General features: G+C 43.0%; 1 pseudogene; it reads left to right on the top strand.

Moving 5' to 3' along the window:
• Positions 1 to 20,169: 20,169 nt before the first annotated feature.
• Positions 20,170 to 27,909, top strand: part of LOC141127808 (elongation factor 1-alpha, somatic form-like) — an 87,187-nt pseudogene continuing 79,447 nt past the window's right edge.

Here is a 27,909-nt window from a genome sequence, read left to right as displayed (position 1 = left end):
GCTCAGCGTATAAATGCTAGCTTGGCCAAATTGCTAGCACTGCAACTGCTGCCTTTTCAGCTGGTAGACTCTGCCCCCTTTCGTGAATTTGTGGAATGTGCTGTACCTCAGTGGCAGGTTCCAAAATGCCATTTCTGTTCACGGAAGGCCATTCCAGCTCTCTACCGGCATGTGGAAGGCAATGTTTTGGCTTCGTTGGACAGGGCAGTCAGCAGTAAGGTTTATATTACCACTGACTCATGGTCCAGCAGGCAAGGGCAGGGACATTACCTTTCCTTCAGGGCACACTGGGTAACTTTTCTAGCAGCTGGGAAGGATGCAGGACAGGTTAGAGCTTGTTCCAGGACAGGTTGGAGCTTGTTCCGCCACCACACCTCCAAAATGCTAGTGGTGATTCTGCCACAGCTCTCTCCTCCACCCCCTCCTCTTCTTCTTACTCTATGGCCTCTTCTGCAGATTTGTCCTCTGAACCAGCAGTGCTCCCCCGTAAGCATTCAAGGGGCTATGCAAGCAGTCCGGCTAAAAGATGCCATGCGGTGCTTGAGGAGTGCCTAGGGGACAGGAGCCACACTGGGGCAGATATTCTGTCAGCTCTGCAGGGGCAGGCTCAGAGGTGGTTGACACCAGGCCAGCTTCATCCTGGAATGGTTGTATGCAACAATAGCACCAACCTTCTCACTGCCCCTTCCTTCCTCCTGTTCCTCCCCTGCGGGAGGAAGAGGAGGACACACAGGAAGAAGAGGAGGAGAAAGAGGAGGAAGATTGTGTCAGCATGGATGTAAAGCATAGCACTCAGCAGCAGTCCTCAAGGGATGGTTTTTGAATCCCCAGAAACCCAAGGAGTTGTACATGGCTGGGAGGAGGTAGTTATGGATAATGTGATCCTTGGTAACCCAGAGGACTCAGAAACGAATGCCTCTGCAAACGTATGATGCATGGCCTCCCTGATTCTGCAATGCCTGCGAAAGGACCCTAGGATTCGTGGTATCAAGGGGAGGCATCATTACTGGCTGGTAACCCTTCTTGATCCATATTACAAGGGTAAAGTTGCAGAACTCACCCTGCCTTCGCAGAGGGAGCAGAGGATGAAACATTTCCAGGAGGCCTTGAAGAAAGGTTTGTGTAACGCATTTCCAGACCTTGGGAGGTTACCATTTCCTGGTGCTGGACAACGTGTAGCTGAAGCTTTGTTTAGTCAGAGGAAGAGCGATGGAGAAGGTGGCCAGGTGACCGACGCCTTTAAACAATTTTTCAGTCCTCAGCGCCAAGGTCTGATTGATTCAAGCAACCATCGCCAGCGTATACATTATATGTTGCAGGAATTTCTAAGGGCAAGAGCAGACTTGGAGACCTTTCCAACAGAGCATCCACTGGGTAGGAATGAGCCGAACACCCCATCGTATGTTTGCAGAGGCATTTGTTTCTGAGTCCTCTGGGTCACCAAGGACCACATTATCCATAACTACCTCCTCCCAGCCATGTACAACTCCTTGGGTTTCTGGAGATTGAAAAACCATCCCTTGAGGACTGCTGCTGAGTGCTATGCTTTACATCCATGCTGACACAATCTTCCTCCTCTTTTTCCTCCTCTTCTTCCTGTGTGTCCTCCTCTTCCTCCCCTGTGGAAGGAAGGGGCAGGGAGAAGGTTGGTGCTATTGTTGCATACAACCATTTCGGGCTGAAGCTGGCCTGGTGTCAACCACCTCTGAGCCTGCCCCTGCAGAGCTGACAGAATATCTGCCCCAGTGTGGCTCCTGTCCCCTAGGCACTCCTCAAGCACCACATGGCATCTTTTAGCCGGACTGCTTGCATAGCCCCTTGAACGCTTACAGGGGGAGCACTGCTGGTTCAGAGGACAAATCTGCAGAAGGCCATAGAGGAAGAAGAAGAGGAGGGGGTGGATGAGAGAGCTGTGGCAGAATCACCACTAGCGTTTTGGAGGTGTGGTGGCGGAACAAGTTCCAACCTGTCCTGGAACAAGCTCTAACCTGTCCTGCATCCTTCCCAGCTGCTAGAAAAGTTACCCAGTGTGCCCTGAAGGAAAGGTAATGTCCCTGCCCTTGCCTGCTGGACCATGAGTCAGTGGTAATATAAACCTTACTGCTGACTGCCCTGTCCAACGAAGCCAAAACATTGCCTTCCACATGCCGGTAGAGAGCTGGAATGGCCTTCCGTGAACAGAAATGGCATTTTGGAACCTGCCACTGAGGTACAGCACATTCCATTAATTCACGAAAGGGGGCAGAGTCTACCAACTGAAAAGGCAGCAGTTGCAGTGCTAGCAATTTGGCCAAGCTAGCATTTATATGCTGAGCATGTGGATGACTGGGACTGAATTTCTTTTTGTGGTTCAGCAACTTGGGTAGGGAAATTTGCCTGCCTAAATCAATTGGTGGTGTACTGCTAGCAGATTGGCTGCAAGTACTTGGGACACCTATTGCTATACCTTCATTCCTCTCAGTGCAGGTTTTTGAGAGGACTGGAGGTATAGCAGGGTTGGAAATCCACTTTTTTCTTTGATGTGGGTCTTTCAAGTGCTGTTGCCAACGGACTGCATGGCAGGTCGTCATATGTCTGGTCAAGCATGTGGTGCCCAAGTGGCTGCTGTTCTGGCCACGCTTGATCCGCTTCAGACATAGGTTGGAGGGCGGAAAGGAGGTTGGTGCGATTGTCGCAAACCACCATACCTGGCTTAAGCTGGCATGGCGTCAACCACCTGCAGCACTGTCTCCACGACCAGCACTGTTGCCTCTAGACACAGAGCCTGCTTGCCCTCTTTTATTGGCTTGTGACTGTCTGCCTTTCCTTGTTGGCCTTCCAAACATACTAATGGCCTGCAGTGAGATGTAGCTGCACAAAACTGGGATGTATATATATATACTGATACTGCAGCTAGCAGAATCAACTGCCTGCCTGTAGTATTATTAGTATGAGAACACCAGCAATTTTCTTCAGGTAGCTTTAGGTGCACACTGTGCAGAGGAAACAGTACACTAACTGTAAATACTGCAGCTGCCTGCCTGTGGTATTAATAGGAACAGAACAACAGCAATTGTGTTCAGGTAGCTTTAGGTGCACACTGTGCAGAGGACACAGTACACTAACTCTACATACTGCAGCTGCCTGCCTGTGGTATTAATAGAATCAGAAGAACACCACCAATTTTCTTCAGGTAGCTTTAGGTGCACACTGTGCAAAGGACACAGTACACTAACTGTAAATACTGTAAATACTGTAAAAACACCTGCCTGCCTGTCAGTAGGAATAGAATAACAGGAACGGATCTAGCTAAACTGAATACAGTGTGTATATATATATATATATATATATATATAAACACCTAGAATGCATATATATATATATATATACACAATACACTGTAAGTGCAGCTAAAAACTTAAATCAAATGACACTGTCTCTCTGTCTATCTCTCTCTGCCGCAACACACTACACAAGGCCGCCACGCAGGCAGCCTTATATAGTGTGGGGCGTGTACTAAACCCCCTGAGCCAAAATTGGCCAAAGCCACCCTGGCTTTGGCCAATTAATACTCTCTATACAGACGGTGCTGTGATTGGCCAAGCATGCAGGTCATAGTGCATGCTTGGCCAATCATCATCCAGCAATGCACTGCGATGCCGCAGTGAATTATGGGTCGTGACGCACCACTTGAATTTGGTGTCAACGGCCCGATACGTTCGCAATTCGACGATCAGTCGAACAGGAGATGTTCAACTCGAACATGGGTTTGACTCGAACTCGAAGCTCATCCCTACCACTGAGTTACTGGGTCTTGAGGATGAACCACTGGTCAGAACTTGCTCAGTATGCAATTGAGCTACTGGCCTGTCCTGCATCCAGCGTGCTTTCTGAACGCGCATTCAGTGATGCTGGAAGGTTTGTAACAGATCAAAGAGTGCGCCTGTCCACAGACTCCATTGATAGGCTCACATTCATAAAAATGAATCAGTCTTGGATCAGCAGCTATCAGGCACCTGATGCTGATTTAACTGATTGAATTTGCTATGGATCTGGGATCCCTTGAAGACTGCTTATGCTGACTATCCTATTCCTCCTCAATCTTGATGATGCTAGCTTCCAACAATATGTTTGGTTTAGGGCACCACCACCCAAGGCCCAATTTTTCTGCCCCTGTTTTAATTACAATTTTTGATTTAATATTTCACAGCAGGGCCCGTTCCTGCTCCTAACAAGAGTATCTGTGAGGGGTTACAGTGTTGTGGCACCACCACCACCACCTAAGGCCCAATTTTTCTGCCCCTGTTCAACAGGGGCATGTAATTACAATTTTTGATAAAATATTTCACAGCAGGGCCTGTTCCTGCACCCAACAAGAGTATCTATGCAGGGGTTACAGTGTTGTGGTACCACCACCACCACCCAAGGCCCAATTTTTCTGCCCCTGTTTAATAGGGGCATGTAATTAAAATTTTTTATATTTATTTATTTCACAGAAGGGCCCATTGCTGCACCCAACAAGAGTATCTGTGAGGGGTTACAATGTTGTGGCACCACCACCCAAGGCCCAATTTTTCTGCCCCTGTTTAACAGGGCCATGTAATTACAATTTTTGATTTAATATTTCACAGCAGGGCCTGTTCCTGCTCCCAACAAGAGTATTCGTGAGGGGTTATAGTGTTGTGGTACCACGACCGCCCAAGGCCCAATTTTTCTGCCCCTGTTTAACAGGGGCATGTAATTCCAATTTTTGATATAATATTTCACAGCGGGGCCCGTTCCTGCGCCCAATAAGAGTAACTGTGAGGGCTTATAGTGTTCTGGCACCACCAAAACCAAAGGCCCAATTTTTCTGCTTTCTGCCCCTGTTTAACAGGGCCATGTAATTACTATTTTTGAAAATAATTGTTAAGCAGGGCCGTTCCTGGACCCAACAAGAACTGCGAGAGGCAGTCTGCTGGCGCCACCAAAGCCAAAGGCCCAATTTTTCTGCCCCTGTTTAACAGGGCCATGTAATTACAATTTTTGATATAAGATTTCACAGCAGGGCCCATTCCTGAACCCAACAAGAGTAACTGTGAGGGGTTACAGTGTTCTGATACCATCAACACCTAAGGCCTAGTTTTTCTGCAGAGTATTTAGGGCAGGCCGTATAGTATATATACTGCTGTTCAGAGTATATAGGGCCTGCCCCACGCCATTTTTTAAAAATTTTGGTGCAGGGTTCTGCTTAATATCCATACCAGACCAGAAGGGCCTGGTATGGATTTTGGGGGGGACATCCACGCCATTTTTTTGGGGTATTTTTGGTATTTTTATCTATATTGCCAGGATCCGACAATACATTACAGCCGCGAGCCGTTTTAGATTAAATTTTTTCGTTTAGAAATGTCATTTTGCTGTAGTACTGTTATAAACATGGGAAACATTTGCTACTTTACAGGCATACTAATGAAACCCCCCAGGCATGATATATAAAGGAATATTTCATTTTTATTGTTTCAATTTAAGCATTATTAAAATCACTGCTCCCAAAAAAAGTCAGTGTTTAAAACTTTTTTTTGCATTGATACATGTCCTCTGGGGCAGGACCCGGGTCCCCAAACACTTTTTATTGGCAATAACTTGCATATAAGCCTTTAAAATGATCACTTTTGATTTTTCACGTTCACATCCCATAGACTTTAATGGTGTTCGCACAAATGTTTTGCCTGTTTGCATGTTCTGCTGCGAACCGAACCAGGGGTGTTCAGCTCATACTACTCATAACTACTCATTGCCTTAATTGGAAGCTATTGTTTTCAGTCCCCCCGTAGTAAAGGTTAACAGTATCTGTAATGAGCCTCCTGCGGAAGGTCTGTCCCTACCCACACAAGGTGCATATGTCTGTTTGATCTTTTTTCTTTTTTTGATAACACAGCAGTTTATTTTCATATTGCCTTTTCACAGTCAAGCTTTAGATCATGCTAAACTATATTATGCATATGCTGTCTGTACTTTATGTATACCAGACTGCATATGCAGTATGCTGGGCAATGCCCCAAAGCCTCCTGAGATGAGTGATGTCAGTGATGTCAGTCTAGAGGCTTCGGGAAAGGGGAGAGGATATCATCCTACACAAGAAAGCCAGAAGAGTGGAGCAGGAACCCAGATATTTAGAAAAAAACATTTTTTTTTGTTTTTGTCTATATACAGTATCTCACAAAAGTGAGTACACCCCTCACATTTTTGTAAATATTTTATTATGTCTTTTCATGCGACAACACTGAAGAAATGACACTTTGCTACAATGTAAAGTAGTGAGTGTACAGCTTGTATAACAGTGTAAATTTGCTGTGCCCTCAAAATAACTCAACACACAGCCATTAACCCCTTCATGCCGACCGTATGCAAATATGCATTCTCGGCTTAAAGGGGTTATACCGGGGTGATGCCTGCAGCTGGACGCATCACCCCGGTACCATTTTGTAGAGCCAGCAGTTGGCATTTTAGTGATAACAACCGATGTGGCTAAAAAAGTCGCTCGGCTGTTATCATTTCAATAGTTTTTATTGGTTTCATAAATGTATAAAGAAACATTGCGTTCATTGTTCATCATACATTAAGTTGCAACAGGTAAGATAAATTGGTTAGGTGTAGATAACATACCAAGGATATAGGGGTAAAAGCAAACAGATAGGAAGTAACCTTTTGTCAGGCTGGGCTCAGCCCTTCCTTCTCAGAGCTGGCCGCTCACCTGTCGTCTAATTGCCAGCTCCTATATCTCCACAGTTACTCAGCTGTTGATGATATCCTGCTCATCAGTCCTGCCTACTTAAGCCGTCCAGCCCAAAGGATCTCTGCTTTTGCCTTGGTCAACATCACAGAGCCTATCTCCTGCGTTCCTATTTAAAGACTTGCTTTGTTGACATCCCTTCTGGCTCCAGATCCTGCTTGCTGTTCCACTACATTGATCCCTGACTTCTGGCTTGGCTGACTATCCATTCCGGTTACTGAACTTTGGCTATGTTTTGACTACGTTTGTTCTTTTTACTTTTATTATTAAACAAGTGTGATTTAACTGTACTTCTGCCTCGGTCTGATTTCATGGTTTCTGACAGTAGGCGAAGGCCATGAATTCAAAAGATGCAGTCAAACCACTTGTTGGTAATATTTTTTCCAGATTGGATGAACTGGATCACGTCATGGATCAGTTTGCCATGGCGTTACAAACGCTCCTGAGTCTCGCGGCTCACCTGGAATCTCCCACTGTGGCCGCTCCAGTACAACATAAGTTGCAGGCTTCAGACGAATACCAGTATCTGCAAGCAGGGTTCCGGTCAACACAGTACTCGACACGGTGCTCGCTGGGAACATTCTTGGTCCCATAATAGACTGCATCGCCGAAAAAGACATGGCCACACTCTGATCTTTTCAGCACGATCACGAGGCCTCTCTTCTTCTCTGGCGCCAAACACATACACGCGTCCCACGCGGTATCAAGTAGGGTAGGCTCCTCCCACTTTTTCTTCTGATCATGTAGCTCCCGGGCTTTTACTGGCGCCAGCCGCCTACGCACTCAGAAATAAAGTCCTGCAACTTTTAACCTCTTCTTCTCCTGAGAAAATGACAAAGTCAAGTTCTCACCGTAAACTCCCGGTGAAACACCTCTCCAGGTTGTGAGAATTGACGGCTAACAAATCCCGGACGACGCCCCAACATGTAGCAATAACTCTCGGTGGAGCTGCTGGTTTAAGCGGGCTTGTTACCTTCACTCTCTACACCTCTGTTTCCCCGGCATTGGGTCTATGGTTCTGTTGAGTTTACCTCTGGACGATATAAGCACCAAACACTTGAGTAGGTTTTCCAATGCTTTAATAAAACGAACAAGGGAAGTAGCAGGAAAGAGGTAGTAGGAAAGCTGCAGGGAAGCTCAAATACCTTTCTGTTGTATTTCTTCAGAACATTCTTTGTAATTGAACACTTGTAATTGAATAGTCCCCCTTTCATAGGATTTAATCTTTGCCCGCCTGGATAGACATCTCTCACTTGCCTAGCAGCCAGTACGTAGCACGAACAAAAGTCTCTGCCACAGACTTATCTGGAATAAAACCTGTACGATCCTCTGCCACAGGATGTATTGGTTTGTGATGAATGTCAGATACAGTACTTGAACCTTTAAGCCAACCCGGCAGTACTATACTGTAAGATTACTTCGGAATGCGTCCTCCAACCGAGTCACCAGGCCCCTCTCCAGACCAGCACTCTGCATGATCCTTCCATGACGGGTCCTCCCCTGGGATCTTCTCGGTTGTCCAGCTTCTTCACTCAGGATAGACAGCTCAGGACCATTCCTCCGCTGCTGTGGTAGGCCCCAGACAGGCTTCTGGGCCCACCCACACACCGCAGCGACGCGGGCTTCCGTAACGAAGGACCACAAGGTGGTATTCCTAGTGCATACCTGTCGGCCAGGAGGGCCAGCAGGTGGCTGAAAAACGAACCCTAATACATGGCATCTGTCCCATAAATACCCTCTCCCAGAATGCAACTCAGAGGACCACCTCCACCAAGTTATCTCCGGGACAGAGGAGCACTCATTCGCTTCAACACGTTGCTTTTCCAACACCTGCCAATGGTGACAATGACACGCACCGGCACAATGTGGAACTGCATGCAACGTCATCCAAGCTGGAACAGAGGCAAATCTAACTTCCTATAATAAGCGACCCACTAAATTTACCTATCAGCGGTAGATAAAAATCTACCAGCGCTACGCATGGAACAAAGAGGCCCTCGTGGCTGCTTTTTCTCATGGTCTCTCTGATAACATCAAGGATGAGATAGCAGCCCGAGATATACCCACTGAGCTGGAGAAGTTGATCACGTTTGCCATCCTCATTGACTCCAGACTCAGAGAAAGACTCTTTTGAAGGAGCGTTTGCGGAAGCCTCCTGTATGTTTGGCTCCAAGCATTGTAGTCCCACCTCATCTCCCATGCCTCCTGGTACCAAGTCGGTCAGTGAAGGTGAACCCATGCACTTGGATTTCACAGAACCTTTAGGAGGAGGGAGAGATTGTGCCTTTATTGTGGCTAGGCAGGTCTGTTTTGGAATCTTGAATTTCTCAGATATTTGCGCAAATGATTTTTATATTATTATTCCAGAACAGCTGCTCCACATATCTCAGCCCCTGAGTTTGCCAAAGCCCAAATCCCTCCTGTCTCCGCACTTCTTCATAATTTGCATTATTCCATATTGGTGTATAAGCAGTATAGCCTGTAATATTAACAATCTTTTTTATTGCTTGCCATACTTTGATAAATAATTCACCTGTCATGAATCACTTATCTTTTTGAAATTTTTTTGCCTCTAATAGGGACATCAATGAGTATCCCTTGCCCATTGGAAGTAATAACCCTTGTATGAGATCAGTATCCTCTGCCGCTGTCCAGCCATGGAATTGCTGTATTTGCGAAGCTAAAAAATAATTTTTAGGGTATGGGATAGCAAGCCCTCCATCATCTTTAGCTAGCATTAACGTTGTTAATTTAATGTAAGTAAGATCCTTTGCGCTATCGCAAAGGTGAGTGTATGGCAAAGATAATGTAAGTAAGATCCTTTGCGCTATAATGTTACTTTAATACGTACATTTTTTTCCTCCAAATAAGTTCACAAAAAAGTGATTCTATCCTTCTGAACCAGAATGTGGCTATCCACATCGGACTGTTATGAAAAATATACAATAATTGTGGGGCCCAGATTATCCTTATAAGATTGGCTCTGCCAATCACAGTTAATGGGAGTTTGCACCAGCTCCGACATTTATCTTTAAACCTGAGCAAAGGTGGTCTGAGGTTGAGGGTCTCCTACTTTTCGCGTTACCTCAATCCCTAAATACTTCATTTTATGTTTTATTTGAATTTGTTTTGCCCGGTCTGGTAAGGGGATATTCGCATTGTGTAGCGACATCAGTACCGACTTCTCCCAATTGATGCGAAACCCAGAAAGTTTCCAAATGCAGAGACAAGAGTCATCAATTCCTCTAGAGATTTTGTGGGGTCACTCAAAAAGATTAGGGCATTGTCTGCATATAAGGTTATTTTATCCTCTCTTCCTGCACGTCGAAATCCCTCTATCCCTGCAGACTGTCCGATTGCAGCAGCCAGTGGTTCCACTGCCAACGCAAACAGCAGCGGGAACAGAGGGCAACCCTGTCTGGTTCCCCAGGATAACAGGAAAGCTGGCGACATAGTGTCCTCGATCCTCAGCCTCGCCCTTGGCTCTTTATATAGTAATTTTAACCAGTTTATAAAACCTGGACCTATACCGAAGGCAATCAATACCATCCATAGATACTCCCATTCTACCATGTTGAATGCCTTCTGAGCATCCAACGACAAAATGGCACCAGTTCCCCCGTTATCCATTGGCAATTGCAGATTCAGAAAGAGCCTGCGAATATTTGTAGCTGCTGATCTAGAGGGGATGAAACCTGTTTGATCCGTATGGATCAAGATCTCAATGTGTCTAGATAGCCTATTTGCCCAAACTTTAGCTAATATCTTGACATCAGATATAAGGAGAGAGATTGGGTACAGCGATTTTAGCGATGTCTTTGACAAAGGTCAAGTCAGCAGTTTGCCTCCACACCGGCCGTATGATTGCGCAATTGACCTTCAACCTGGTGCCATACCCCCTCGTGGCCGGGTTTACCCTTTGTCAGTCTTGGAGGATAAGGCCATGGAGGAGTATGTTGCTGACGCACTTTCTCGAGGTTTCATCCACAAATCCTCATCTCGTGCTGGCACTGGTTTCTTCTTTGTGAAGAAGAATAGTGGTTAACTGAGACCTTGTATTGATTATAGGGGTCCCAATCATTTCATGATTAAGAATGCCTATCCGATTCTGTTGATTACGGAGTTATTTGACCGCCTCAAGGGGGCAATGGGTTTCACAAAGCTTGATTTGAGAGGGGCATACAATCTCGTGAGGATTAAGGAGGGCCACCAGTGGAAAACTGCGTTTGATACCAGAACAGGCCATTATGAGTACCTCGTAATGACTTTTGGCCTTTGTAACGCCCCGGCAGTTTTCCAGGAATTTATTAACGATGTCCTCTGAGATTTGTTGCAGTTATGTGTGGTGGTTTATTTCGACAATATCCTCATATTTTCCAATCCCTGGAGAGCCACCACACAAATGTCTGTCGTGTGCTTCAGAAACTAAGAGAGAACAATCTCTATTGTAAGAAGTGCAAGTTCCATCATGAACAGATTACATTTCTGACCTATGTTATTTCCACTGCTGTTTTTTCATTGGACCCAGAGAAACTTTCAGCTGTCCTACAGTGGCCCCAACCCATGGGTTTACATCCTCTGCAGTGTTTCCTGGGCTTTGCCAACTATTATCGGAAGTTTATTCGGAACTTCTCGTCTCTGGTCAAGCCCCTGACTGATATGACCAGAAACCCACAGAGTTGGTCTCCAGAGTCCGTTAAGGCCTTTGAGAGTCTCAAGGCTGCCTTTGTTTCTTATCCTGTGTTGGCACATCCTGATCTTACGTTACCTATTATCCTTGAGGTTTTTGCTTCTGAGACTGGTGTTGGAGCCCTTCTGTCTCAACGTCCTACCCCTGAGAGCTCTATTCATCCTTGTGGCTACTCTTCCAAGAAATTGTCACCTGTGGAGTGCAATTAAGAGATTGGTGACAGAGAGCTGTTGGTGATCATTTTAGCCCTGAAAGAATGGAGACATCTCCTCCAAGGTATCACTGTGCCGGTTCACATTCTTACAGACCATAAGAAGCTCACATTCTTGTCTGAGGCTAAACGCCTCTCTCCCAGAAGGGCGTGATGGGCTCTGTTCTTGTCAAGTTTCAATTGCATCGTCTCATTCTTGCCCGGTACTAAGAATGTAAGGGCTGGTGCTTTGTCACTACAATTTTACTCCACCTCCAAGATGGAGTCGGTTCCCCCTGATCGTATTCTGGCTACAGTTTGCACCAGTCTCACTTCTCCTTTGGGTGACAAAATTCTTGCTGCTCAGGTCCATGCTCCTCCTGAGAAACCTTCTGACCACTGCTTTGTCCCAGAGAGTCACCGTTCTGCAGACTTACCATTCTCCAAAGGCTGCTGGCCACCATGGGAAGAATCAACTCTTTTGGGCTATTACCCAACAATTCTGGTGGCCTAGTCTACATGCTGATATAACCGCCTTCTTAGCTGTCTGTACCATGTGTGCTCAGAGTAAGACTCCACGACATCTTCCAGTGGGCCTCCTACAACCCATACCCAATGGAGAGAGGCCCTGGACCCACCTGTCTATGGATTTCATTGTGGAGTTACCCAACTCCTAGGGCAACACAGTTATCCTTATGTTGGTTGACCGGTTCTCAAAAATGTCTCATTGTATTCCACTTAAAAAGTTGCCCACTTCTAAGGAACTGGCTTCCATTTTTGCTCGGGAGATCTTTCGCTTACATGGGCTACCCAAGGTGATTGTCTTGGACAGGGGTAGTCAGTTTGTGTCCTTGTTCTGGTGAGCCTCTTGTGCACAGTTGGGAATTCAGCTTGCTTTTTCCTCTGCGTATCACCCGCAGTCTAATGGGGCCGCAGAACGAGCCAATCAGTCCTTGGTGCAATTCCTACGTTGCTATATTTCTGACCATCATAACAACTGGTTAGACCTATTACTGTGGGCAGAGTTTGCTCATAATAGTGCCTTGAATTCTGCTTCCCGATTGTCCCAGTTTAAGGCAAACTATGGTTTACTATGGTAACGCAGAGTATTCCTGCATTAGAGGAGCATCTCCGTGGTCTTCGTTCCACTTGGGCACAAGTCCAGGAGGCTTTGCGACATGCTAATGATAGGTACAGACTCCATGCTGACCGCAGACGTCTGCCCGCGTCTTCCTACTAGGTTGGGGACAGGGTCTGGCTGTTATCTCACAACCTCCGACTTCGTGTTCCCTCACTGAAGTTCGCACCTCTGTTTATTGGGCCTTTCTGTATTCTTCACAGGATTAACCCAGTGGCTTACTCATTAGACCTTCCTTCTAACATGCATATTTCAAATGTATTTCATGTCTCCATATTAAAACTTTTGGTCTGCAACCGCTTTACCACCTCGGTTCCACATCCTCACCCTGTACAGGTTGAGAACCATGAGGAGTATGAATTACGGTCCATTATTGACTCCCATAGGTTCCATGGGCGCATACAGTACCTGGTGCATTGGAAGGGGTAATGTCCGGAGGAACAATCTTGGGTCTCATCCTCGGACGTACATGCCCCTGTCCTCTTTTGTGATTTGCATAGATGTTTTCCCCTCAAGCCTGGTGGTCCTCCGAGGGGGGGGGTCATTGAGGAGGGGGTACTGTCAGGGCTGGGCTCAGCTCTTCTTTCTCAGAGCTGGCCGCTCACCTGTCGGCTAATTGTCAGCTCCTATCTCTCCACAGCTGTTGATGATATCCTGCTCGTCAGTCCTGAATACTTAAGCCATCCAGCCCAAAGGATCTCTGCTTTTGCCTTGGTCAACATCACAGAGCCTATCTCCTCCATTCCTGTTTAAAGACTTGCTTTGCTGACATCCCTTCTTGCTCCAGATCCTGCTTGCTGTTCCGCTACATTGATCCCTGACTTCTGGCTTGGCTGACTATCCGTTCTGGTTTCTAAACTTTGGCTATGTTTTGACTACGTTTGTTCTTTTTACTTTTATTATTAAACAAGTGTGATTTAACTGTACTTCTGTCTCGGTCTGATTTCACGGTTTCTGACACCTTTAAAGACCTTTGGAGTCATAACGGATGTATGGCTTTAGTCAAGAGGGATGTTGGTCCTCACTCTGGCACACCCTGTTAGGGAACGTGCTGTGTCTTGCGGGGAGAAGCCCCATCCGAGCATATCTATGTTGGTTATACTCTATATTTGATGCCTTAACTTATATCAATAGGAAAAGTATACATGGAGCAGAGAGGAAATGGAAGATTTTTAATTCTCAGGGTTAAAACCAATCATTTCTAGATCAGTAAACTTTTGAACAAAACGGGTTGGTAGGTTGCTTAATTCTTATCTAATTTCCAGGATTCCCACAAATACCATTTTTTCATTGTTTGTTGTATTTTCCCACTGCTGACCGCCATCATGAGTTCATAAGAGTGGTGAGTCTTAGTCAATTCTATGGTCTCTAGTAAGGCGGGAGGTGTGGATGATTACCAATGTCTAGCTATGGTGAGTCTTGCAGCTAGGAGCAGGTATATGGTTAAGTGCTGTGTGTTGTGTAGCAAGGATTATATGCCTAGATTTAGTAGTGCCATACCCGGAGTGATGGTAATTTGGGTTTGCGATATTGTATATAGTAGGGTCGTAATGGCATGTCAAAAAGGATTGCGTTTGGGGAATCCCCAGAATATGTGAAGTATGTCTCCCTTTTGATAACAGTTTCTCCAGCATTTATTGGAGGGGTTCCCTTTGAAGTCAGAAAGTTTATCTGGGGTTAAGTACCATCTGAGTAGGAGTTTTTGGGAGAGTTCCCATAATATGGAACAACGTGTAGCTTTATATGTTGCTTTACATGCCTGTGTCCATTGAGAGGTTGAATAGTTATGTCCCAGATCTGTTTCCCAACTGTTATTTGCATCGTTTTTTATGAAGTCAGTTTTCTGTTGAAGTAGATTGTAAAAATTGATATACCTTTCCTAGATGACAGAGGTGAGTGTTAATATGTCCATGCTCGATGGGGGATATTAAATGATGACTTGGGTAATCGAGATATACAGTGGATAGTGCGAGTGTAGAGATATGAAACATGATACGTGATACGTTTGGAGTTGTGGAAAGGATTTGGGGGTGTCAGCTATGTATAGATCGTCTATGTGTTGGATACCTTTTGTATGCCAATTAGTAAATGAGGAGTTGTCTATAAGATACTCAAGGGATGTTATTGGGATATTAACAAGTATGAGGTCATCAGTGTTGTAATATGTTGGCCGATTTATGTAGGATATTATATTATTATATATGTGTACACATACAGTATAATACAGTAAAGTACCTAGGTATGTGAGGCATGGGCTGTTAATCTAATTACGCACTTCAAAGGGGACTTGCTGATCAAAGTGGATACTGACCAAACAATATTTACTCCACATATCAAAGGGGACAGATAGTGACTCTGTGCTATGTTAATGTTAATATACAAGAATGCAAATTTAGGGCAGTTTATGACTGCAGTTGTTTATGACTAGGGGTCATTATCTATCACTCTGAAAGACAGAAGCAGATCAAAGGCCTAATGGAAACGGCCAATCAAAATGCTCAGCCCTTCGGTGTATAAGGTGTATAAGCTGGCAGTCTTTTTTTCATTCTCCATGAAAATGAAGGCCACGCCACAGGTCTAGATATAGTCTAGGACAAATGTGACTCTACTGTTTGTTGTCATATTTACTCTGTTGGATTTTGTCATCTGTTGCAAGTATCTTATGGACATTGTTCTGACTGAATTTCCAATAAATGCATCTCTCTGGAAGAATCAGTTTGCTGCTGGAAATTACTCACATCATTATAATAATAAATAATAATCATCTATCCTCTACACTATTATATCGCTGCAGTCAGAATTGGGGCTTAGGTTATTTAATGTTTGCCAGGCCTGAATTGATGCTGCCATGGTCGGGGAGATAAAGGAGGGGGTAGGGCATCCTAATTGATTACCATGTAACCATGCCAATAGGGATTTTTTTGTGGTGAAAGAGGATTCAATTTGTCCCCAGAGTGTATGGGGGAGGGGCAGAAACCATTCTTTAAGCTGGGTTAGAATGGTGGCTAGGTAGTAGTCAATGTACCCCATTCCTCCTGCAGAGCGGTGCTTTATTAATTTTCTATGGGCACATCAGTTTTTTTTTTCCCTTGCCATATGAAGGTGGCCAGGATGGCTTGTAGGGATTTGAAATATTTGGAAGGGATGGGGATAGGGAGTGTCCTAAATAGGTAGAGTAGTTGGGAAAGGTGCATCATTTTGAACGCTGCCAGTCTCCCTGCCCAGGAGAACTCATATTTGGCTAAGTTGGCCAGATCATTTTGTAGTTTGGTGCAGAAGGGTATGTAGTTGGCTTGGAAAAGATTTTTACCTGAGAGAGTAGTTGGGAAAAGTTCATCATTTTGAACGCTGCCAGTCTCCCTGCCCAGGAGAACTCATATTTGGCTAAGTTGGCCGGATCATTTTGTAGTTTGGTGCAGAAGGGTATGTAGTTGGCTTGGAAAAGATTTTTTACTGAGTTAGTCAGGTGGGTGCCTAAATGTAGTATACTGTGTTCCTTCCTGGTATATGGGAATGTTTGGTGAAGTAGATTGCTTACTACTCCATCTTATTTTATCCCCAACATAGAAGATTTTGTTTCGTTGACCTTGTTGTAAGATACTTTGCTGAATCGGGATAAAGTACATTGAACCTCAGCCAGGGAAGAAGTCAGGTCTGCCAGTATTAGGATTACATCATCAGCAAATAAGCTGATCTTATGATCCTGGGAATTAATAGTAAGTCCAGAAATTTTGTGATTAGTCCTAATATGTTCAGCTAAAGGCTCCATCAAGAGATTAGGGGAGAGAGGGGACTGTGTCTTGTGCCATTTGTTATTTTAACCACTTAAGGACCGAGCCTCTATCTGAGATTTGTTGTTTACAAGTTAAAAACAGTTTTTTTTTGCTAGAAAATTACTTAGAACCCTAAACATTATATATATATTTTCTAACACCCTAGAGAATAAAATGGCGGTTGTTGCAATACTTTCTGTGACACCGTATTTGCGCAGCGCTCTTACAAGTGCACTTTTTTGAGAAAAAATACACTTTTTTGAATTAAAAAATTAGACAACAGTAAAGTTACCCCAATTTTTTTTATATTGTAAAAGATAATGTTACGCCGAGTAAATTGGTACCCAACATGTCACGCTTCAAAATTGCGCCCGCTTATGGAATGGCGACAAACTTTTACCCTTAAAAATCTCCAAAGGCGACATTTAAAAAATTTTACAGGTTGCATGTTTTGAGTTACAGAGGAAGTCTAGGGCTAGAATTATTGCCCTTACTCTACCGATTGCGGGGATACCTCACATGTGTGGTTTGTGGTATGCGTTCGCTTCTGCATGTGAGCTCGGCAGGACAGGGCGCGTTTAAAAGTTTTTTGGGTTTTTTTCAAAAAGACCTCAGATCTCATATTCACTCTAAAATGCAATAAAAAAAATTAAATGTCATTTTTAAAAAAAAATGTTGCTTTAAGAGCTATGGGTGGAAGTGACGTTTTGACGTCGCTTCCACCCTGCAATGGTATGGAGATGGTTGGGGGCCATCTTCCCCTTACTCGCCTCCATACCAAGCCAGGGAGAGGACCCGATCACCTCCACCACCACTGACATCTCCTGTAAGCGGCGGAGGGCACCAGAGATAAAAGTGATCTTGTGGTGAATCCGCTGCAGAGACCACTTTTATCTGAAACCAGACCGCTCACTGAAGAAGAAGATACCAGGGTTATGGTAGCTAGCTGCTGCCATAAAAATGATATCCCTCTTCAAAGTGCCGACGTATTTCAGCGTGAGCTGGTCTGGAAGTGGTTGGGAGTTGACATGATGTGCGAGGTAAAGTGTAAAGGGGAAGTGTAAAGTGCCATTATTGCATTGAGGATTGGGCCTTGAAAACCGAACTTGTTTAGTATTGATTGTAGGTATTTCCAGTGTACTCTGTCGAATGCCTTCTCTGCATCCAAAGAGAGGAGCAGAGAAGGCGTTCCTGTGGTTTCAGCAAGGTGGATGATGTTAATTTACCTACTTGTGGCATTTGAAGTTTGTCAGCCTTTTGTAAAGCCAGTTTGATCATTGTGTATCAGGGATGGGAGGATGTCTACTAACCTGTTGGCTATGAGTTTGGCATAGATTTTGATGTCTAGGTTAAGGAGCAATATTGGTTGGAAGTTTTTTGGAGAGGTCGACTCTTTTCCTGGCTTAGGTATTGCGGATTTCTCAAAAGTGTGTAAAAGCAGGGAGCACAATTCTTGGAGGTCAGTTGTGGGGATGGGTTGGCTTTATTTTGGTTATCGATAACTTTGATGTCTGCCGTGATGGCATCTAAATGCTGCGTCCTCTCCTTCTTGGCTCACGAGCCTAGTAGAAAAAGCACACCTCTTATTTATGCTTTGTGCTTATTCCACACCACCATTGGGTCCTCCACTGAGCCTGAGTTGTTGAAGAACTCTTAAATATGGTTTATATGATTTTAGCATAAGAAGGATGTTGCAGGAGATATTAGTGCGCCATATAAATGTATTAGGCTGTGACTTTTTTCCCAGGGGGGTAATACTGATTGGTGCCTGGTTGGACCAGGTGTTGGTGTGGATGTGCGATGATTGTACATTTTGAAGTAACCAACGAACAAACGGAACGATGCTGCATCCACCTAGGTAAGTACAATGGAGGAAAAATTCCCAAATCCATACTTCTCTTTTAAAGCAAGATTTCATAAAGTAAAGAAATCTGAATACAAATGCTTTCTTGAACATGCATGTATCCCTTTGATTACAATCTATTACAAATGTCCTTACTTGATGAATGCATGGGAGTGTACAGTATGTCTATAATATGTAGTAAAAGTCAGCAGAATTAGTCAAGAAGGTCAAATGAGCACTTCATTAAATTTAGCAAAGATTGTTCAACCCTTGAAAGAGTCTACAAGGCTTTTATTTTTAATTACATTTTAAGGGCTGTTTATGTAAATTCTGCTTGAAACCTTTATCAAAGGACTACCTAAAGATATTCATACCTAAAGCTAATTTATCCTGCCAATGACAGCCCCGCTGCTTAAGGAAAATAGCTGATTATAGTCATTTTTATTGTGCCTCGTTTGCAGTGTCTGAGCAAATTGTGTATATACTCTAAGCTTAGTTGATGTTAATAGAAATCAGCAAGTGACACATCAGATTTGCAAAGAAAAGGTAATGCAAAAAAAAAAAGCCTTAAAGAGATCAGTGGAAAAACACCCGCATGTGATGTGTCATTAGTAGAACAGTATTATGGCCTAGGTCTTATTCATTTTAATTTTTATATTCTGTATTGGATGATTTTATATATTATGTTGTATTTATTGATATGATTTATTTTTATAATATTTATAAATAAACTTTATTTTACGGATAACATTTAATAGAGGGTGCACCCATGTTAAAGAGAAAACAGAGCAGAAGCTGTGTGTTTTCAGTCTATGAGTTAATCTTAGTATGTCCTCATCTAACCAGGCAGGCAGGAATAGAAGTGAAGGCGTGGGGATCACTTTTCTACCTTAAGATGTTCTGTGTCTAAATCTGAGTTTCAGCTACTGAGCTCTGTAAACAGTATACTTTGTCAACAAAGCAGTTAGGAATAGACAGTTCCTCACGGTGTAGTATTTAAAACCAGGATACATTTATTTCTTTAAAAACAACCAGGTTACTCACATTTTGTTGAATAAAAACAGGCATGTCAGAAACAGTAGTCTGTCATGGATAGCATTTGTTTCCAACCACAAAGATGGCCATGATCGGCATGTTACAGCGTTGTGACATCAGAGCTCTACCCTACGCGGCGTTTCATCCAATGGAACATCATAAGGGGCGTGGTCAGAGCTCGTCATATCCTCTTTATATAGGAGGGAGGGCGAGATAGAAATGCCCATTCCCCCTGCACTCCAAGCCTCTCTCTCATCTGACAGAATGCGGGGTGCAACCAGGATCAAGTAAAACATCTCCTTTTTGTTCAAAATATCTTTATTGATTCGCATTCTGGTGATCTACTATCTCCCGAAAGTTCACAAGAACCCTCTTAACCCACCTGGCCGCCCCATAATTAGCAGAATTGATTCTGTTACTTATAGGATTGGGAGGTACATAGACAATTTTTTGCAGCCTCTTGTCTCCAAAACTCCTTCCTGTCTTAAAGACAGCACACAGGTCATTAACATTTTAATGCAAATCACTTTGAAAGAAGGGTTTATTATGACTACTGCTGAGGTGGCCTTATTCCCACCATTATTTCCCATCGCCAGTGCAGAGAAGCTGTGAAATGCTTTTTGGAGAGAGATTCGGGCATTTGTGGGTTGCAGCAATGGTTCCTTCTCCATCTCCTCTGCTTTGCTATGAGCCACAGCTATTTTTGGTTCAATGGTTCCTACTATCTGCAAGGTCGGGGAGTGGCGATGGGTGCCAAGTTTGCGCCTAGTATGGCTAATCTTTTTATGGTCAAGTGGGAGGAGGACGTCATCTATGGTCGACAGAGGACTGAGCTGATCTTCTGGGGACAATACATTGATGACGTCATCCTCCTATGGGAAGGAGACCGTGCTTCTTTGGATCTCTTCATTGGTGAACTTAACACCAATGATCGAGGCATTGTTCTCCAACACGAGGCCAGTACTTCCGTTATAAACTTTTTAGACCTGGAAATTAGGGTACAAAGCGATAGGCTCATTACTTCTACATACTTCAAGGATACGGATAGGAATGGCTACATAGGGACAGACAGTTGCCATCATGAGTCTTGGCTCAGGTCTGTCCCTATGAGTCAATTCCTCAGAATGAGGAGGAATTACTCCTTACAGGTGGACTATTTGAGGGAGGCGGAGTTCTTGAAAACGTGCTTCCTGCAGTTAATGATCTTGATCGGATCATAACTGATGTCGCTTCAAGAGAAAGAGATGATTTATGAAAGCCTAAAATAAGAGAAAAAGGGGGAGAATTTTTTTCCCGCTTTTCGACCTCTTTCACACTGTGCCGCCACCAGCGTCAGCGGTAAAGTGACACTATTTTTAGCGCCGCTTTACCGTCATTATAGCGGAACTATTCGGCCGCTAGCAGGGTGGTTTTAACCCCCCCACTAGCAGCTGAAAAGGGGTTAAATCTGCCTGCAAAACGCCACCGGAGCGGCGTTTTGCCAGTGGTATTGCAGCGCTGCTCCATTGATTTCAATGGAAAAAAGAGAGACCTCCACCATATCAACTGTAGAGTGTGGTGGTCCCATCCCTGGTATAATGTAACAAGAAAAAATACCCCCTAGATGGGACTTTGACAAACCACCAACTCAATGATAAAAAATATCTTTAATAGTAAGAATAAAAAGACATATGTCGTCTACACATTGCATAAATATATGAAATACATCACATAAAAAACAAAACAAAAACAAGAAAGTATACACAGATACAGATCATCATATGTACTCTCCTAGGGATAGTGTACCCTAATGCCCGACGCGTTTCCAGTATTCTGATACCTTCATCAGGGGATGAGAGTTGGATATATTTACATATGTTTAAGTTCTAATAGAATGACTCCATGTTTGAGGAGCACCAAGAGCTCATAAATCCAAACAACCTGATTAAATGGACGCCAGACCACAATGACCGAATCCCAGTTGCACTACATCTGCAACCTCAGTAAAGATTGATAGAAGGAGCATAGGATGAACTGTCGTACAAGCCTGAAATATGGGCAAAGTGACAAACGGATAGTATCCAAACATCCTTGGGTAGAGGTAACCTGTGAATGTTCGATTCCAGTGTGTGGCGTGCCCCCTCTGTGTCAGTGCCTGTTTACACCGTGGGTGGTTCCAGTTTTTCTTTTTCCTGAACAAGAACTTTGTCTTAAACACTATGGACTCTTATTTTTATGTTTTTAGCGCCGCATACACTCATTTTTCATGCCTTTATTGTCACCATACAATATATGCCAGCTGTTTTAGTAGTGTTAGTGCATTGATTAATCTTGAATTTAAAGAATAGACAGTTAACAATCCAAAAAGGAGCTCAGAGCACCAATTGTTTGTTGAAAATGAAAATACGAAATATTTATATTTACTTTACTAAAAACATTTTAGTTTTCAACATAACAAATAAAGGAAAAAACACATTTCTTAAAAATTATATATTTCCTAAATGTGGATTTGTAGCAATCCACTAAAAACTGGCTGTTTTTTGCACAATAAATAATTGTTACCTGGCAGCTGCAGTGTTGGACACTCCATTCCATTAGTAATCACAATATACTGTATTGAACTATCTGCTCCATCCACAATCTTATTGATCAGATTTAGATCTACTTATCAGCTATATGCATTCATTCAAAGTATATGTAAACCGTAACTCAATGCTAAAGCACTGTGTTTCGTAAACAGTTGCTATTTTTTAAAATAAAATTTGCAGCCATTTTCTGTCTTCATGCATGCACACCAATAATAGCTAAATGGTATTTTTTGGGTGGGAGTGGGGGTTCCTGATAGTGACAACAGTGAACTATGTCTGCAACACCACTTCCGGACCGCCGCATGCCAATATACGTTCTCACTTTGAAGAGGAATATCGTTGTCATGGCAGCGGTATCCTCTTCTTCAGCGGGTGGTCCGGTTTCCGATAATAGTGGTCTCTGTGGTGGATTTGCAGGGAGATCACTTTTATCGGCGGCAGGAGAGGGCCCCCCTCCCGCCTTGCTCCGGTGCCCTCTGCCACTTACGAGAGCTGGGTGGAGCTAGAGGCTGTGATGCCATCACGTTTTTTTAGTTTTTTTCCCCATGCAGTCAGTCGGTTTGCTCCCTCGCTACATGTCTGCTAAAATTTGCAGTTGAACTTTTTAGCTGTTTTTAGCTGTTTTTTATCTGGTTCCCGCTTGCTGTGCACTTTTGAAGTTGTTGATTTGCGGTTCCTAGAGTGGTGTGTGTTATTGCTGTGATTAACTGCAGTGGAATTTGTTGATGTGACTGTGAAAAAGTTTTTTAAAATAAATTTTTTTGAAATACACATCTGCACTATGGAGTTTCTCCCGCTTTGTTCCCACTGAGGTGTTTGGCTATACTATGGATAATTCAAAGACTTAAAATCATTTTGGAGTTGTGAAATCCTGTATACCAAAAACAGAGGATACCTGTTCTGTGAATTGGGTAAAGTGGATGAAGATCCTACAACTGACATCCAGGTGATAATCAGGGAAGCCGGTAGGCTAATGCAACAAGCTTGTTTGATCTCCCTAACCAGAGATCCATCTGATCCGGTAAGCGGCCTCTTCTACTATATTTTCTGAAAAGGAAGATCATCGTTGTATTCCAGTAGAAGATTTATTTCATCATCAGCATAATATATATTTCTATGAGGACTGAGTTTGAATACATATTTTTTATTGTTTAAATCCTTACACAGGATATTCAGGGGGAAGAAGTTCTCACTGACAGACTATTTTTTTCTAGCACTATTTTTGAGGTGTGGAGTGAATACTACATTGTTGCTGACCAAAGAGTCTTTTTGCAACATTGTGGCTGGTGTCACTATATCACTATATTTCACCATATGATGTTCACAATATTATTTTGAGTAATGAGTGGATGCTACATTGTTGCTGACCAAAAATTTTTTTAGCAACATTGTGGCTAAAAAAGTGTCACTATACCAACATTTTTTACTATATTGTTTTCACAATATTGTTTGGAGCATGGTAATTCAATATTTAGTGTAACTATAACAAACTCTTCAATAAGTTTTTTTCACATAAATTATTTTGGATATTTATTATTCAATATCACACCTATAGGGTTCAAAACACTAAGGATTACACACACTGTATAATACACACTGTGTCAGGATGCGCGCTTGTCACTATATATGTATTGTATTAGGGTCTTTTGTATTTTTTTGACTAACACTAGCAGCTGCACCTAATATTTTATTTTATTTAATTTGTCTGGTTATTTTTTCTTTATATAAAGTTATTTTTTCTTTATATCACTTACGAGAGCCGTCAGTAGTGGTGGTGGCGATAGGATGCTTCTCCTTCCTGGGTATGGAGATGAGTGAGGGGAAGATGGCCCCCACCCGTCCATATAACATTGCCGGGCGGAAGCGTCAAAACGTCACTTCCTCCCATAGCTCTTAAAGGGCAATTATTTTTTTTAATTTTTTTCAAATGACAAAATGTTATTTTTATTTTTTTATTGCATTTTAGTGTAAATATGAGATCTGAGATCTTTTTGACCCCATATCTCATATTTAAGAGGTCATGTCATGCTTTTTTTCTATTACAAGGGATGTTTACATTCCTTGTAATAGGAATAAAAGTGACACAATTTTTTTTTTAAAGAACAGTGTAAAAATAAAAAACAAAAGGTAAGATAAATAATTTAAAAAAATTTAAAAATTGTAAATGTGCCCTGTCCCACCAAGCTCGCGTGCAGAAGCGAACGCATACATGAGTAGCTCCCCCCATATATAAACGGTGTTCAAAGATATGTGTCTTAAGGTAATTTTATTTTCTGTTGTTAGTATTACAAAAAGTCAATGGTTTCCATAGTAGTGAGAAAGCTAATCTATACCTGACACCTGGCAAGTCACCTTGTGACTTTTTGATTGGCTAGTTTCAGGAGCATAAAACCTTGAGAACTTGATCCAAGAACTGTTAATAGAAAGGAATGGAATGAAATAAGGAACACGTGAATCACTTAAATGTGCTCTTCTGTAAGCATCTCTTATCTTCGGCTACTGTAATGTTTACTGTAGTTATCTAGCTGTCCCTGACAATGGGTACTTCCTACTAACAGATGTAGTTTTGGGCATGGTAAGATAGGGCAGTTCCTTGTTATATCTTTAACCACTTGCCGACCAGCCGCTGCAGTTTTACCTTACGTCGATTTGCCTTTTGGACACTAGGGGAACATGTGCGCCGCCGGAGGCCCGCACGCGCACCCACAGCAGGTGCCTGACCCCGATGCGAGTGCCCAGTGGGCGCGATGACTGGTGGGCTCCTGCAAAAGCTTGTGACAGAGCGAGCGCACACAGATCCTGGTTCTTTCAGGGGAGAGGAGACAGATCATGTGTTCATACTATGTATGAACACCGATCTCTCTCTCTTCCTAGACAGTCCCATCCCCCCCACAGTTATAAAGACACACAGGGAATACAGTTAACCCCTTGATTGCTGCCTAGTGTTAACCCCTTTCCTGCCAGTGACATATACACAGTAATCAGTGCATTTTTATAGCACTGATCACCGTACAATTGTCAACGGTTTCAAAAATGTGTCAAAAGTGTCTGATGTGTCCCCCATAATGTCCCAGTACCGAAAAAAATCACAGATCACTGCCATTACTAGTAAAAAAATAATAATAAAAATGCCATAAATCTATCCCCTATTTTGTAGACGCTATAACTTTTGCGCAAACCAATCAATATACACTTATTGCAATTTTTTTTTTACCAAAAATATGTAGAAGAATACACATTGGCCTAAACTGAGAAAAAAAAATGTTTTTTTTGATAAAAAATGTGGGATATTTATTATAGCAAAAAGTAAAAGATATTGGGGGTTATTTACGAAAGGCAAATCCACTTTGCACTACAAGTGCACTGCAAGTACACTTGGAAGTGCAGTTGCTGTAAATCTGAGGGGTAGATCTGAAATGAGGGGAAGCTCTGCTGATTTTATCATCCAATCATGTGCAAGCTCAAATGCAGTTTTTAATTTTCCTTGCATGTCCCCTTCGGATTTACAGCGACTGCACTTCCAAGTGCACTTGCAGTGCACTTGTAGTGCAAAGTGGATTTTCCGTTCGTAAATAATCCCCATTGCGTTTTTTTCAAAATTTTAGCTCTTCTTTTGTTTCTAGCGCAAAAAAATAAAAATTGCGGAGAAGATCAAATACCACCAAAACAAAGCTCTATTTGTGGGAAAAAAGGACATCAATTTTGTTTGGGTACAGCGTTGCGTGACCGCGCAATTGTAAGTTAACCACTTGAGCCCCGGACCATTATGCTGCCTAAGGACCAGAGGTCTTTTTCCAATTTGGCACTGGGTTGCTTTAACTGCTAATTGCGCGGTCATGCAATGCTGTACCCAAACGAAATTTGCGTCCTTTTCTTCCCACAAATAGAGCTTTCTTTTGATGGTATTTGATCACCTCTGCGGTTTTTATTTTTTGCGCTATAAACGGAAAAAGACCGAAAAATTTATTCGGCCACATGTCTTGCCTATGTCATTTCTTGAGGTGCTAAAATGGCAGAGCAGTACAAAACCCCCCCAAATGACCCCATTTTGGAAAGTAAACACCCCAAGGAAATTGCTGAGAGGCATGTTGAACCCATTGAATATTTATTTTTTTTTGTCCCAAGTGATTGAATAATGACAAAAAAAAAAATATTTACAAAAAGTTGTCACTAAATGATATATTGCTCACACAGGCCATGGGCCTATGTGGAATTGCACCCCAAAATACATTCAGCTGCTTCTCCTGAGTATGGGGATACCACATGTGTGGGACTTTTTGGGAGCCTAGCCACATACGGGGCCCCGAAAACCAATCACCGCCTTCAGGATTTCTAAGGGCATAAATTTTTGATTTCACTCCTCACCACCTATCACAGTTTTGAAGGCCATAAAATGCCCAGATGGCACAAACCCCCCCCAAATGACCCCATTTTGGAAAGTAGACACCCCAAGCTATTTGCTGAGAGGCATGTTGAGTCCATGGAATACTTTATTTTTTTACACAAGTTGCGGGAAAGTGACAATTTTTTTTTTTTTTTGCACAAAGTTGTCACTAAATGATATATTTCTCACACAGGCCATGGGCATATGTGGAATTGCACCCCAAAATACATTTAGCTGCTTCTCCTGAGTATGGGGATACCACATGTGTGGGACTTTTTGGGAGCCTAGCCGCATACGGGACCCCGAAAACCAATCACCGCCTTCAGGATTTCTAAGGGCGTAATGTTGTGATTTCACTCCTCACTACCTATCACAGTTTTGAAGGCCATAAAATGCCAAGATGGCACAAAACCCCCCCAAATGACCCCATTTTGGAAAGTAGACACCCCAAACTATTTGCTGAGAGGCATGTTGAGTCCATGGAATATTTTATATTTTGACACAAGTTGCGGGAAAGTAACACTTTTTTTTTTTTTTTTTTGCACAAAGTTGTCACTAAATGATATATTGCTCAAACATGCCATGGGCATATGTGGAATTACACCCCAAAATATATTCTGCTGCTTCTCCTGAGTACGGGGATACAACATGTTTAGGACTTTTTGGGAGCCTAGCCGCGTACGGGGCCCCTTAAACCAAGCACCGCCTTCAGGATTTCTAAGGGCATAAATTTTTGATTTCACTCCTCACTACCTATCACAGTTTTGAAGGCCATAAAATGCCAAGATGGCACAAACCCCCCCAAATGACCCCATTTTGGAAAGTAGACACCCCAAGCTATTTGCTGAGAGGCATGTTGAGTCCATGGAATATTTTATTTTTTGACACAAGTTGCGGGAAAGTGACAATTTTTTTTTTTTTTGCACAAAGTTGTCACTAAATGATATATTGCTCAAACATGGCATGGGCATATGTGGAATTACACCCCAAAATATATTCTGCTGCTTCTCCTGAGTATGGGGATACCACATGTGTGAGACTTTTTGGGAGCCTAGCCGCATACGGGGCCCCGAAAACCAAGCACCGGCTTCAGGATTTCTAAGGGCATTAAGTTGTGATTTCACTCCTCACTGCCTATCACAGTTTTGAAGGCCATAAAATGCCAAGATGGCACAAAACCCCCCCAAATGACCCCATTTTGGAAAGTAGACACCCCATGCTATTTGCTGAGAGGCATGGTGAGTATTTTGCAGCTCTCATTTGTTTTTGAAAATGAAGAAAGACAAGAAAAATGTATTTTTTTTTTCTTTTTTCAATTTTCAAAAGTTTGTGACAAAAAGTGAAGTCTGCAAAATACTCACTATACCTCTCAGCAAATAGCTTGGGGTGTCTATTTTCCAAAATGGGGTCATTTGGGGGGGGGTTGTGCCATCTGGGCATTCCATGGCCTCCGAAACTGTGCTAGGCAGTGAAGAGTGAAATCAAAAATTTACGCCCATAGAAAGCCTGAAGGCGGTGCTTGGTTTTCGGGGTCC

The sequence above is a fragment of the Aquarana catesbeiana genome, linkage group LG01 (assembly GCF_042186555.1).
Source record: "Aquarana catesbeiana isolate 2022-GZ linkage group LG01, ASM4218655v1, whole genome shotgun sequence".
Lineage (NCBI taxonomy): Eukaryota > Metazoa > Chordata > Amphibia > Anura > Ranidae > Aquarana > Aquarana catesbeiana.
This window is presented reverse-complemented; position numbering and strand designations above follow the sequence as displayed.